Source organism: Pleurodeles waltl, chromosome 3_1 (assembly GCF_031143425.1).
Source record: "Pleurodeles waltl isolate 20211129_DDA chromosome 3_1, aPleWal1.hap1.20221129, whole genome shotgun sequence".
Taxonomy (NCBI): Eukaryota; Metazoa; Chordata; class Amphibia; order Caudata; family Salamandridae; genus Pleurodeles; species Pleurodeles waltl.
In genome coordinates, this window is record NC_090440.1 from 230,708,065 (window position 1) to 230,723,005 (window position 14,941).

General features: G+C 45.9%; 1 protein-coding gene across 2 annotated transcripts in view; it reads left to right on the plus strand.

Moving 5' to 3' along the window:
* Positions 1-12,629: 12,629 nt before the first annotated feature.
* Positions 12,630-14,941, plus strand: part of PKM (pyruvate kinase M1/2) — a 51,251-nt gene continuing 48,939 nt past the window's right edge. Inside the window, exon 1 of one of the 2 annotated variants that reach the window (XM_069222275.1) lies at positions 12,630-13,014. The gene's annotated coding sequence lies outside the window, so the exon portion shown is untranslated. The remainder of the gene's footprint in view (positions 13,015-14,941) is intronic. The other variant, XM_069222276.1, reaches the window with a different exon arrangement.

Below are 14,941 nucleotides of genomic sequence, written 5' to 3' on the forward strand. Positions count from 1 at the left end.
AAAAAAACAGTGGGTTTTCCCCTGGGAGGGTGCATTCCAGTTATTACCTATGGTGTTATCCCAAGCCTATCACAAAGCATCAGGACTGTGTTCAAGAGCTGCACAAAAGGATGATGGATGGAGTGCTGAACAATGCAAACACTCACCCCCAGTCACAGATCTGGGTTTAATCCATTGTTCTTTTGCTCACCATGCCACCCCAGTTTGGACCCAGCCATATGCAAATCAGTCTTGACCCTGTTCCTCATCGGAACAGTCCAGCCTGAACTGTTCAAGACCCAACATAGTGGGCTCATGAGTGTTATGTTCTGTTTAATGTGTTTTGGGAGCAAAGCAGAGTTGTCCCACTGTTTGTGATGACTGAAGGGGTGTTCTGTTTTGGCTCTGTGGGTTGTGGCCTTATTGGTAGGGTCCAGTGATATGCTGGAGGTGACATAAAGGTAGGGAGAGAGGCAGTGTCAATAAATGATATGTAATATGACTTAACCTTCTGGCTGTGTGTTTTTGGTAAACTGCGTCATCCTAGAGGCCTAAGTGAAAACACAACATTGCCAAATGTGTTGCTAAGAGAGATCAGGCTGGCAGTGAGTGTAATATGAAGACTGGAGGTTTCCTTCTCCTGACCCTCCATCTACACTCCCTTCAACCAAAGCGCCCTTAACTGGAGGCAGGATTAGCCCTGAGCTGAACAATCAACATTCACAATACTTCATTTCCAATCCTAATTTTGTTCCGATTGAAGCTCATCTTGTTGAGGGCAGGTATATAGGCCTAGCCCTATACTTACCTGGACCAGTCAAGGCCATTTTGGACCTGGTTCTGCCATCTGAGGCTCCCCAGCTTTCTGCTGCTGCTCTCTCTCTCCTTCTCAGTCTTCTTTCTCTCCTGGGCCTATGCTCTCCCCTTAATCTCATAATCTCTGACTTCTTCCTTTTGAGCCTTACCGCCTCCATTTACACCTTCTTTGTGCCTCTTTCATATTGCTTTGTCTCACTTTTTGTGCCTTTTCTTCCCTGTTTTTAGCATCTTTGTGCCTCTTTGATACTCCTCTGTCTCACTTTCTGGACCTTTTATCCCCAGTTTTTAGTCTCTTTGTGCCATTTTCATACTCCTCTGTCTCACTTTCTGGGCCTTTTATCCCCAGTTATTAGTCTCTTTGTGCCACTTTCATACTCCCCTGTCTCACTTTTTGGACCTTTTCTCATCCGTTTTTTAAGCTATTTGTGCCACTTTCATATTCCTATGTCTCACTTTTTGTGCCTTTTCTCATCTGTTCTTAGCCTCTTTGTGCTGCTTTCCTTTCTTCTCCTCACCTGCTCTTTCAGGCTTTTTTGCCGCTTCCACCACCATGCCTGTTTTCTGCTTTCATGCTCTTTCTCCCCTTGTGCAGTCTCACGCTCCGAGAACACCCTGTGCCTCTTCCTGCTTTCCTCGGCTCTTTACCAGCTCTGCTGCTACATCTCCATCCCACCTCTTCGTCCAGTGCCAACTAGCCTTGCCCCCGCGATCCTCCCCCTCCCAGGACCTACTTATTAGCAGCTTTTGAGCAGGTGCATAGGCCCAGCACCATATTTACCTGTACCGGTTCTCCAACCAGTCAGGGCCTTTTTGGACCCAGATCTTTGCTTGACTCTCACCGCCTCTCTGCTTTCTCTTTCTCTGTCTACTTTCACTCCTGGGCCTCTGCCCTCCTCTTACTCTCTTAATCGCTCCCATCTCCCTTTTGAGACGTACTGCCTATGTTTTCATCCGCTTTGTGCCACTTTCATAGTCCTGTCTCACCTTTTGTGCCTTTTCTCACCCATTTTTAGCCTCTTTGTGCACTTTCATACTCCTCTGTCTTGCTTTGCGTGCTTTTTCTCCCTCGTTTCTGCCTTTGTGACACTTTTATACTCCTGTCTCACTTTTTGTGCCTTTTCTCATTTATTCTTGGCCTACTTGTGCCGCTTTCCTTTCGTCTCCTCACCCGCTATTTTCAGCCTTTTTTGCCACTCCCACTGCCACACCCATTTTCAGCTTTCACGCCATACTCCCCTTGTGCCTGCATTGCACTCATTGCACCCTCCTATTGTGCCTCTTCCCACCTCCCCCCTCTTCTTATCTGCTCTTCTGCCACATCTCCTTTTGGCCCTCTTCTTTCCATGCCAGCTAATCCTGACAACACCCTATGCTTCTTCCCCCTCCCAGGACCTACATAATGGTGGACACAACATGACTGTGCAGTAGGCATATGCAGCTTACACCAAAGGCAAGCCCGCCTGAGCTTGTCACAACTGGACCATGTCCAGTGCCACAAATCCTAGTCTGATCATCCCCCACCGCTACACCACAGTGATCCTCAGCTCGCTCAACCCGCTGCTGCCGCTCCACACACCACGGTAGTATGCACATACAGCCACTTCACCTGGTGCAGGCCACCCACACATGTCCCCCATGCACCAATAACTTCACCTCCCACTTGAATTAACGCCACACAACACACCAAACCAGCACCACAAGAACCTCTTGCATGTATGCTTCTCAACACCTGTTCTCTCAGGAAACAAGTCACTGAGACCTCCTCTTCCTTTTGGAAACCTGGTTCAACCCTGTATCCGCACCCAACATCGCTGTGGCTATCCCAAAGGGCTAGAAAATTGCATGACAAGGTTGAATTCACAAGCCAGGAGGAGGACTCACAATCATCCACAAGGATGCTCCACATCCACAGACATCAACACCCCCCTTATGGAACACATGCACTTCAGGCTACAAACGGATTACAGCTTCACCCTGAAAGGCACTCTTGCATATCGCCAACAGGAGCACAAACCAACTTCAGCAACCTCATCATAGATTTCATCTCTCCCTTCACCATCAACTCTAAAGACTTCATGCTACTCAGCAACTTCAACTTTCACTTCGAGGACTCTTGCTCCACAGCCCTCCTTGAAAGCCTGAACAACATTGAACTCAACCAGTTCATCACAGACCCTACACACATCGCAGGAAATACTCTGAATCTAATCTTCGCAACCAGTGACAGAATCATGTACAACTCTGCCTCACTGCTCACATAGACCTACCACTCCAACCACTGTTAGGAGATCTTCTCCATTATAAAGAATTCACCATCTCTGAGTCTGCAGTCAACAACATCACCCCAACACAGGAACTCTGTGACAACTTATCGAACTTCTTCCACAGCAGAATAGCAAGGATCTATAGCAATTTTGAACAACTAGACCCAAAGGTCTCATAACCAAACTGACCACCATCAACCGAGATGAACAACTGACTGAATTGAAAACATACATTGAAGAAAGCACTGAAACAATCATACAAATGGTACACTCTGGGGCCCCCTATGGGCCCAGGCCCCCACCACATTTACAACACGGGAGGATCACCAATCAACACCACCATCAAATCTGCCTCCTTACCAGAAGACTGGACGCATGCAGCAGTCAATGCTTTTCTCAGAAACCCATTGGCTTAACCAAGTGAGCTCAGCAACTTCCGACCCGTCTCTCTTCTTCCACACCAAGCCAAAGGGATGGAGAAGCCCATCAACAAACAATTCACCAACCACCTCGAACTCCACAACCTCATGGACCACGCTCAATCAATAGTTCAGAGCAACCACAGCACTGAAACAGCACTCTTTGCGGCCACAGATGACATCCACACCATACTGGGCCGCGGAGACACCGAAGCCCTCATCCTATTCGACCTCTCTGCAGCCTTCGATGCAGTCTCCAACTACACCCTTGTCAGAAGACTGCATGATAAAGGCATTCAAGAACCAGCCCTCAACTGGATAGGATCCTTCCTCACAGGAAGACCCCAGCAAGTCAGACTATCACCCTACATATTTGAATCCAAGAATCTAATCTGCAGCTTCCCTTAAGGTTCATCTATCAGTCTCATCCTCTTCAACATCTACATGACTGCACTAGCCAACATCATCAGAGCCCAAAGCATCACCATCATATCCTATGCTTATAACACTCAGCTCATCCTTTTTCTGTCCGACAAGTCCACCACCACTAGAACCAACTTCTCCAACTGCATGATCAATGTAGCAAAATGGATGAGATCAAGCTGTCGGAAACTCAACTCCGACATGACAGAAATGCTGATTTTCGAAAGCAAAAACTCTATGGGACTCCACCTGGTGGCCATCAGAGCTTTAACTTACACCCACACCAACCGACCACACCAGAAACCTAGGAGTCATCCAGGACGACAAACCCAACATGGCAGCGCAGGTCGAAGTGGTCAGCTCTTCCTGCTTCCACATTCTTCACATGCTCAGCAAGATATTCAAAAGGCTGCCCCTGAACACCAGACCCACCGTCACACAAGCCATCATCACAAGCAGACTAGAGTACAGCAGTGCACTCAATGCCGGGATCTCCAGCCATCTCCTATACCAACTCAGACCATCCAGACCACCGCAAAAAGACATCCTCAATATCTCACGAGGCACCCACTTTTCACCACACTGCATAGATTTCCACTGGTTCCCCAGCCACAAATGCAGCCATTTCAAACTCCTCATAGACGCTTACAAGGTACTGCACAACAACAGACCAACATACCTGAATAACCGCCTACACTTTAACCAACCCTTCAGACACCTACGCTCAGGCACACTTACACTCGTACCGCATGCCCACCCCTCACCCCAGATCTATGAAAGCAAAATGGAAGGTCAAGCATTCTCCTTCATCACACAGAAGACCTGGAATGACCTTCCATAAAACATCACGGCCTCCTCATCACTTCTTGAATTCATAAGAAGTTGAAGACCTGGCTCTTGGAATAAATCTGCAGGCAGGATCTGATGACCAACATCCTTCGTCTTACAGCTTCATGCCTGCTCCAGCGCCTCAATACCCTCACAGGTGATTAGTTGCGCCATACAAATCTACATAACATAACCTAACAACCATAGCTGATGGATTCAACTAAAAGAATTCCTTCCTGGAGGATTCTTAAAGATTGAATTACATTTTTTAGAGTTCATCAAGGGAAAGATGCGTTGTATTCACCGCCTCTCATCCCCGTCCCTATTAAGTCTGGTGTTAGCCAAGATCATTTGATTTTTAAATAAATACATAATATAAACATTTAAAGGTGCTTTCAGTCAACTGTTTTCTTCTAATGGGCTGTTGGTGTGTCATTCACATTTTGCTTCTGCCCACTACATCATACAGCATGGGGAGGGGCTCAGCCCACTTCATCCACTGGATAGCGTCACTTTGAGTGACTGCATTTTGCTGTTTCAAAATTTGCACATCTGCACATAAAGTAGTTCTCTTCAGTGCCAGTGTTTTGGTTTCTACTTTACTGCTCTGATGTTGCCTTTGTGTTCAGAGGCTGATATAACAGCAGAGCGCTTTCTACCAGCTCTTCCATGTGGTGCACTGGGCATAAGCCAGCTTTATCAGTGCCTATCTTCTGCTAATGGCATTGAAAATTCCTTTTGGAGTGATCTTTGTTTTCGTTTTCTGACTGCTCCTATATTTCAACATACCAAATTCCATTTCAAACTGTTTTCATGAACTTTTCATTTATTTTAGTAAGCACGCAATGAAGTGCATTTGTAACTGCACCCCTGTATGTTATCCTGGTATGCATTTTAATTGAGATCTAGTTATATTTGTAAATCAATTTACTTCATATGTGCTGTTTTATGATTCCCTAATGTGCGGTCAGTGCTCCTGTATATTCAGCTTATATAGACATTTAACTTTTATATTACTAATTTTAACTCTGCCACTTAGCCCTTTTCTTGTTCTATCTCTTTAACCATCTACCTTTGCAACTCTCTCTGTCCATCTACCTTTGCAACCCTATTTATCTGACTGTCTGCTGTTGTGTCATTCACTACTTTTTTATCTGCCATTGCAGCATGCATCAAGGGGCTTGGGTTAGCACACTTCAATCACTGACTTATTTTGCTTCGAGTTTCCATTATTCTGCACAACGTGCCACTTCAGTTTGGGCCCAACCATATGCAAATCAGTCTTAACCCTGCTCTTTTGAGAACAATACAAAATTGTCTAGCTTTGTGACAAGAATTTTAGATTCTATTAAGGACACTGAGGCGAGGATTATGCTTCTCAATCTTTACTACTCATAAACAGCAGCCAATGAAAAAACATTAAAAACAGAAAACACACTATAAACACTGAGGCTTTGAACCACACCTTTTTTGTAACCCACCAATGGTAGTCCAGTAAAGCCTACAAACTAGACAGGCACCTTCTTGACTTCCCCTTTCTTTGTAAGGTGGTCCATAAAAAACTCTCTTAACCAATTTAAACCATACAAACCAATAGAATTCTGGTTTCAAGCTCCTTCGACAACAGACTCAGAATACTTCACGTCTGAGTAAAAACTGTTCCTTCCACAGCGAAGCAGCAAGTCCAAGAAGTTCACATCTGGTTGGAATCCGAACCTATAATAAAATAAAATAAGAATCCTGATACAGCCTCAACAGACTAAATCAAGGGAGGGTGAAATACAACTACAGATTCATATAATCAAACAGTCAAACTCTGACAGATCCAGAATCGTTCCAGGTTGGATAATCCTTGCCTCCGTGTCCTTAACAGAATCTAAAGTTTTTGTTGCAAAGCTAGAAAATGTTGTATTCTATGTCAGGACCGGAGGCTCCGATTATGCTGGTTCAAAGCTGATCCACAACTAAAGACGAAACATGTACAATTGGTTTATAATAAAACATTTTAAACATGGAATCATTCGACTAATCAGCTGCACAAAGAATATCTTCCAACCTAGAACCCAAAGAAAAAGCTTTTGAAGCCATGGCTCCTCTGGTAGAATGTGCACCATATAGAAAAATATCAATACATGCTTCAGACATCTCCCAACAAACCCAATGGGCTAAAGTAGCAGCTGATACAGGACGAAAAGGTTTCTGAATCGCAATCAGAAGAGGACCCAAAGGGTCAGTCCTATGACCAGCGGTACGATCTTTATACACTTTCAAACATTTGACCACACAAAGCTTATCATTGTGTGGAAAAGCAGGATAATTTACTGATGTAGACGTGCATTTAGTCCTTCTGGAAATGAGAAAAGATACTCCTGTAGGAGAAAACAACCTACCTGCTAGATCTAATGTTCTCACATCCGAGACTCTGCGACATGAAATTAAGACATAATAACATGGTCAATCTCACTGACAATTGTTTCATAGATAATGAATAGTTGTCCGACCAGGAATTCAAAAAGGATAATACTACAGTCACATCCCACAATTGCGAATAGCATGGTTTAGGAAGATTGGTCACCCTGATGCCTTTAAGCAGTTTACATACCAACGGATGTTGATCAATCGATTTACCATCAATCAAGCCATGTCCTGCAGAGATAGCTGACCTGAAATTATTTACAGACCTGTAACACAGACCAGATTCAGCACACTCAGACAAAAAATGTAGAATATCTTTGAGTTCGGATTCCAGGGGATCCATCTCTCCTCGAAGGCACCAACCCACCCATTTCCTCCATCCCAAAGAATATCTCTTGCAGGCGGATGGAGCCCAAGCTTGTGTAAAGGTGGCAGCTGCAGATGAAATTCTTTGCACTTGTCCATGTTTACCGATATCTTCTGAGCCATGAGGATCAAATGACCCGATAACAAGAAGGGATGATGGGACCTTCTGGAAGATCGATGGGTGAGGTTCCCAATCACTGGAATCCCTCCGAAAACAGGAGGTCCAGTCTGCTACCAGATTGTCTTTCCCTGGAAGGAATTCTGCCACTACCATGATCTTCTGTGACAGGCAAAAGTGCCAGAATTCCCTGGCAATGTTGGCCAATAGGCATGATATGGTCTCTCCCAACTGGTTGATGTACCGGACTGCTGATACTTTGTCCATTCTCAAGAGGATGCAACAGTTGCTTCTGGCTGGTGAGACAGGCCTGATGGTGAAGGAACCCACTAGAAGTTCCAGGCAATTCATGTGAGATCTAACGCCTTGGAAGCCCACCACCCTCTTGTCGAAAAGGGTCGGCACCTCGCTTCCCAGCCCCAACGGCTGGCATCGAAATTCTATCACTACCTCCGGAGGGGCACCGAACATGGCTCTGCCATTCCAGGCCTCCATGTGAATGAGCCACCAGTAGATTTCCTCCTGGGCTTCGACTGATAAAGGAATCAGATGACCGTACAAAAGGCCCTGTTGCAGATACTGCATCTTTAGTCTCTGAAGGGCTCTGTAATGCAAGGGACCTGAAAAGACTGCTTGTATCGAGGAAGCAAGTAACCCCACAATCTGGGCCAGGGACTTCAAAGAAGCAATCTGTTTCAACAAAGCCGTTCTCAACTCTCTCTTGATCTAATTCATTTTCTGCATTGGGAGAAGAAGTTGAGCCTTGACAGAATCCTCTTGAAACCCCAGAAACTCCAGATGTTGAAAGCGGGTCAAGATAGATTTTTTGAAGTTAATCACAAACCCCAGGTTTTGCAACAAGGAAGTTGTCCACGACAGGTGAGTTAGTAGGAGAGCTTGATCCTCGGCTAATATAATCATATTGTCTAGGTAAATGATCAAGCGAATTCCCCTCCCGCGAAGGTGTTCCACCACGGGTTTTAGAAGTTTGGTGAATACCCACGGGCTGATGACAGGTCAAACGGGAGCATCAAGTACTCAAACCATTTATCCCTCCAGTGGAATTGAAGAAATCTTCTGTGAGAGGGAGAAATGGGAACTGTTAAATCAGCATCCTTGAGATCTAGACGGACCATCCAATCCCTCTCTTGCAGGAGATCTCATAAAAGGTGGATACCTTCCATCTTGAAATGGCGGTAAACCACAAAAGGTTTGAAAACCCTGAGGTTGAGGATCAATCTCTGGCTGCCTCCTTTTTTTCGTACTAGGAAAACATTGCTGCAGAAACCTTTTGGATGGTGATAAGTGAGGGCGAGAGCCTGCTTTGTTAAAAGTTATTGAATTTTGGAGTTGATAAAAGACTTGTCTTGTTGGGAAAAAGGAAGAGGAGGAGGGAATTTTGGTTGAAAGGGAATAGCAGTTAGCTCTATGGAATAACCCTGAACTGTATTTAACACCCAGGCATCTGAGGAAGTTTTCACCCAATTGTGAACGAAATGTTTTATTCTCCCTCCACCCCCAACAGACGAGAAGGGAGAGAGAGACCATGAAAGTTTGTTACCTGCGAGGGCGTAGTCAATGGCTTTATGACCTCTGTTGGAGCCACTGAACCACAGCCACGTGCACCTCTTGCTTTGGAAGGGTAGAAGTCTGCTTGAGCTGGGTCTTGAGTAAAATCTCTGCATCTGGGGCCGGCTCCTCTTGTAGGACCATGTTGATAACCCCCGGCTGGTCGGTCGTCCTGGAAAAATGACCAGCCCTTCCAAAAAGGGGGTTGAACATATGTTTAAGGGAAGTTTACGATTCATCCAGAGAGGTGAAAGTATTCACAAACTTCGCAATGTCTTTTACAAAGCGATCTCCAAACAACTGCCCCTCAACAAGAAAGCCTGCCTCAGCGGACACTAGGTCCACGAGTTGAGTCAATGCGTAATAAAACCAATTTGCGACGTTCAGAAGCTAGGGCAGTTTGCATTGCCCAAGAAACAAATGGCTCTTTGGGTCCATCCGGCAAGCACATCTGGGTGAATGGTGGCCCCTGTTTCCTTAGCCTGAAGAGCTCATTCCAAAATATTTGCCAAAGGACCTGCCACATCCAGAAGCTTTTCTTGACATGCCCAAAGTGCTCCATCGATGCCTTTCTTAGGATCTTTATTATATTTCTTTAGAAAAGTCACCATAATGGCATCAATCTCAGGGGTGACAGCAGTTTTATGCTGAAGATTAGGACGAGGGCATTCAGATTTCAATCTGGATCTCACTTCTTTTTCAAAGTCCTTTCTGAGGTGGGCTTGCATGTACTCAACAATTGTCGGGCAGGGGACCAATCAGAGAACCTGGGATGCACAATTTCAGAAGGTTCAAAAGTGAAAGGGGAAGTAGTGGAAGGGAAAGAGGAGCGCTTGCGTTTCTTAGTACCTTTACTGGCTTTCTGGGATTCTTTGGAAGAGGAATAAGATTCAGAATCTGAATCAGAGAGATGAGGGGGTGAAAGAGAACTAGATGGCTTGGGAGCAGCAGCACCTGCTGTGTAAGTGTGTTTGGGAAGGCTCGATTGAGACAGTTTGACCAGAGTACTAGAACGGGGCCAAGGTTGGTCAGGAGTCGGGGGCAAAATCCCCAGAGTGGACTGGGGTCTAGAGGACGGGACAGTTCATCTAAACGTTTGGAAAGGGGTTGGAGAGCTAATGAAAGAGCTTTGTGGACAGACTTTTGGACAGAAGAGTCAATTACTTGTTCCATACATCGATCAAAATAATAATCTTCATCCTCATAGTGGCCATAAAGCTCCAGGCCTTGCTCATATGCCTCATAATCAGACATGATACTGGCACTCTACTACAAATAAAAGTCCCAAAGCGAATCAAGGGTCTGTGAAATTGAATAGAAAAAGCAGAAAGGAAAGGGTTAATTTCACAGAGACCCAGCTGCAATTTTACAGCCCCAGCCTTCCTTGGGCTTGGGGCGTCGGAAACAGGCAGAATTTAAAAGTTCTAAAAATGTATCAGATCTATCAGATCAAAGTTCAGCTCAACAAATATATTGCCCCATTAAATGTCATTATGCTAATCCAGTCAATCGGCAGATTGATGGAGGGAAACCCCGTTCTTGCGCCCTGTGGCAAGGTGTCATTCAGGGTGGACACAGGGATTGAGCCGCTGAGTGCGATAGAGTGGCCCGGCTGCCCCTCCCAGAACCAGCATGTGTAGCCCAATTGGGCTATGTTACGTAGTCTCACGCTACTAGGGGCGGGACATCGACAGGTAAGGCTCCACCAGGGCCGCGTTCAGTCCCTGAGGAGCAACGCAGATCGGAGAGAGAAAATTGGCAGGGGAGCCTGATTAAATACCAGAGGGAATAGAGGGAAAAACAAAAAATAAAAATAAATAAACAGCAATTTAGGAAGGCGCAACATGCACCTGAGAGAGAGCACAAAAGCTGACCAAAAGGCTACGACTTAATTGTGGCAAATCGCCGAATATGGATAACCTAAAAGGCAAGTGCAAATATATACAATGCTTATAATAATGATTCTATAATAGTGTTCAAAAACAAATAGAGAGGCACTTATCTTGACTGCAGAGCAGCAAAGAAAGAGGAAGTCACAATGGTGCCTATTTTTTAGGCTTTACTGGACTACCGTTGGTGGGTTACGATAGAGGTGTGGAAAAAGCCTCAGTGTTTATATTGTGTTTTCTATTTTTACTATTTTTTCATTGGCTGTTGTTTATGAGTAGTAAAGATTGAGAAGCATAATAGGAGCCTCCAGTCCTGACACAGAATGCAGCCCTAACTGCAAGGTCCTCCATGAAACGGTACACAAGCAACCAAGGACTGGTTTTGCCCTGATTAGGGCACATCAGCCAGACATAGCTTTCACAAGAAGCATATCCGTACACAAAGTAGTCCTCTTCTCACTCCTACAATAAAGGGTGTTTTAACCAACAAAAATAAAAAATTTGGCTGTAGCTAAAGTTTTTTTTAGATTGGTTGCCTGGCTGATCCCCCAACAATAAGATTTTACAAAAACGATTTCAAAACAAAACAAGAATTGCCAAAGCCAAAAGGCTGGAGGCTATTGCCCAGTGCTTAATTTGTGCTTGTTTCCGGTGCTGAGCACAGGCACTTATTTTTGAGGGCTGCAGCTTATTCTTCTGCCTCAAGCATTTGTTGCGAGCAAAAGACACACATGGGAAAGACAGAGGAAGGGAAAACGAAAAAGCGTCACAAAGGGAGAAAGCAGAAAGCTGCAAGAGTGAGCTGAAGAGGCAGGTGGTGGCTTTATAGGGATTGAAGAGGCCCGAGATGGCTTCAGGATTACGCTGCCTCAGTATTCCATGCGCGCACATTTATTTGCAGCAGCCGCGTGTTTAAAAGGAGGGCTTTGGGCACCGGCACGTTTTTATTTACAAATTAAGCACTGCTATTGCCACACCTATTGGCTTTGCCAATGCTTGTTCCCTATGATTTGCTCCTTGGAATGTTGTAGTAACGAGGTTCTATGGTTGACAGTTGAACGGCATTATGGTATTGCTGCTGATACGCTCTCTTTAGACTGCTGTGTATTAAAGAATTTTGCAATCGTCTGACTTTTTTTATTTTCCGTTTGGAAACCTCATCATCCTACCTGCGCCCTGTTCCCCCAACTGCCAGCACACAACAACACACATACTTCGTAGACGACGTTAATAAAATTGGCGTCGGTACTTAGGGACATAGCGGTGCCTTGATTTCGATTTGCGATTGAAAGCTAACTTTGAGAGACGAGAGAGACAGCATTCCAATATGGCCTCCACCATCAGATTTTGGAATTGTGGCTGTCTAGGGGACCAACTGCTAATACTCTACTACCTCTGCATCGAGCTAGATTCTATCTCTCCGTCTACTTCAGGTGAGCCGTCATGAAGAGGTGCGCAAAAATCCATAGTCCGCAATGCAGACTCGCGCAAGCGTGAACCGTGCAATGTCACACCGGGGGCATGCGCAAAACAGCTCGGCAGACACGCAGGACCGCTAGCCTTAACGGGCTGGAGCTGCATGATTCTGTCGTGGGCTCCTAATGCCTGCCTACTCATTGGCCAATGTGATATAGCGTCATGTTAAATCTGTGATCCATCCGCTAGGAAATGTAGTCCGCCGTGCGCTGGGGTTTCTTTTCATCTGACGCGCGTAGTCACGCCTTCCTAAAGGGACGGAAAACGAGAAAGAGGTAAAAGCACTTCCAGGAGTGCGGACCTTCATGCGCTGGTGGGCGGGTCCTCGGCGAGCGGGGACTAATGTGGCGGAGGGATTCGTTCGAAGAGTGCTCCGTCAGTAGTCACCTTGGAGAGGAGAAGTGAGAAGCCGGCAGACGAGCGGACAGAGAGCGCAGAGTAGGACGCAGGTGAGATTGCCAGCATTTGGGCGTGTTGGATAGCAACCCATGGCTCCCTCTTGCAACCTGCGGAGGCTGCATCAGGGAGAATATTGATCAAGACAAGAGACTGTTGGTCGGGACTAAGGATTGCAGTAGGAGGATTCGGCACATCCATCCAAATTTAAATAAGGGAACAGTAGAGGTGCTAGTGCGCTCTAGGTGAGGAACTGGATGGCGTTAGGTTAGTATGTGGACCGGAGTATTTGATGGGGACGTCGGGAGGATTTGGTCCTCCATGAGGATGATACAGCGCTCGACCGAATACCAAGAAGCCGCATAACGACATGGAGGAAATTCGTAAGGGGTGCGGTGGCGCTTTGTAAGAGACTATGAAGGAAAATACAGCTTAGGTAGCATGGGGAAAGAGCACGAGGAACTACTGACTGCTTTAGGTAGAATACGAGAGTGCTGGCCCATTCGAAGAAAGAAGGTAGTGTCTGGACTTACGACTAATGGAGGCAGTGGTACAGACCCACCCTTAAGCAAACTGGTCTATCGGGTGCCTACCATTAGTGGTTCCAGGGGCGTGCTGACTCATTCTACGGGTGACGAACTGGGGCCGTGTCACCCATTTTATGGAGAATAGTGATGATCGAAGTCGTCCTCTTTAGGGACAGTAGAGCGGGAGCCGACCAATTTAAGAGTAGAGAGAGGATGAGGGGCGGGAACATATAGCAAGGATGGATGTAGGCCAACCTGAGACGGGAAGGAGTTCTGCTCAGCCTATGGATACAGGATGAAGTACACGTGTTGACGTTTGTGGGCTAGATCTAATCCATCCTACGATAATTGGATGCTTTGGACCCTCTACAAAGATGTTAGGGTGCTGCTGACTCATCCTATCAAAAGTTGAGTGCTGTATCGTAAGAAGAATAGGGAAGTGCTGGCCTATCGTGAACATAACTGAGGCTTGCTCAGCCTTTCTGAGTTGAGTAGGAATGCATTATCTAACCCAATTAGGGCGAAGAGAGAGGGGGCATTTGGGAACATTGGAGTAGATGGCGACGCTGCCCCATGTCTTATCTAAAGAGATGCTTTATTATTCCACAGAATGGGAAAGGTGATTGATTTCTCTCCACATAGGTGGCAGAGGGGTTGGGTGATAATCCTTATGTTGTAAGAGTGGGGGCAGGGGGCTGGAAATAGACCTCTTACGGTTAAGAACAGAGGGATTGTTGCTGCTCTATCTTCTCCAAAATAAATTGATGGTGTGGGATAGCTTATTCATCGTAAAGAGACTAAAATTTGGATGGTGTGATCACATTAGCTAGACAGCGTCGGGCGCTGAGCCAATTTTAATTAATGAGTTGTAAATAATAACCGCACCCCCTTCATATGTGTGGGGGGCAGGGTCTGATTTCGTGTGGCCCACTGCTTCTACCAGGGGAAAGGTGAGGGACTGAACAATCCCACGTTAAGTGGTATAGTGTCCAGCCTTCATGTTAAGATTTTCTAACCAACCTGAGCGCATTTTTCGTTTAGTGTCCACTACAATTTATTTCACTGATTCCACTGGTCTTTCTCAATCTTCTGTATGATAGGATGTGCACGTCGCCTTGCTTTGTGTGGGGGGTGGGGGGTTACTCACAGGAACCTGTGCATGCCTTGAATGGCCAGCATTAGCCTGAGTATAGGCCTTCACGGCGGGTTATACTTTCCTATGATGTCAGAGTGCTCGGCTGCGTTTAGATGTGCTAAGGTTATTTCATGGCTCCTCATTGTGCTATGATGGGGCTAGCCTATTGAGCTTCAGACTGCAGCGAGATGAAGCTTGTCCTGTGAGTTTGTGCTCTGGGGGTTCAATCCTGACAGTTAAGGATAAGGAGCTGTGATGCTTCTGTCAGCTGAAGTGCGCTGTGAGGTCTGGCCCGTCGTTCGTGCACCCGGATGGTTT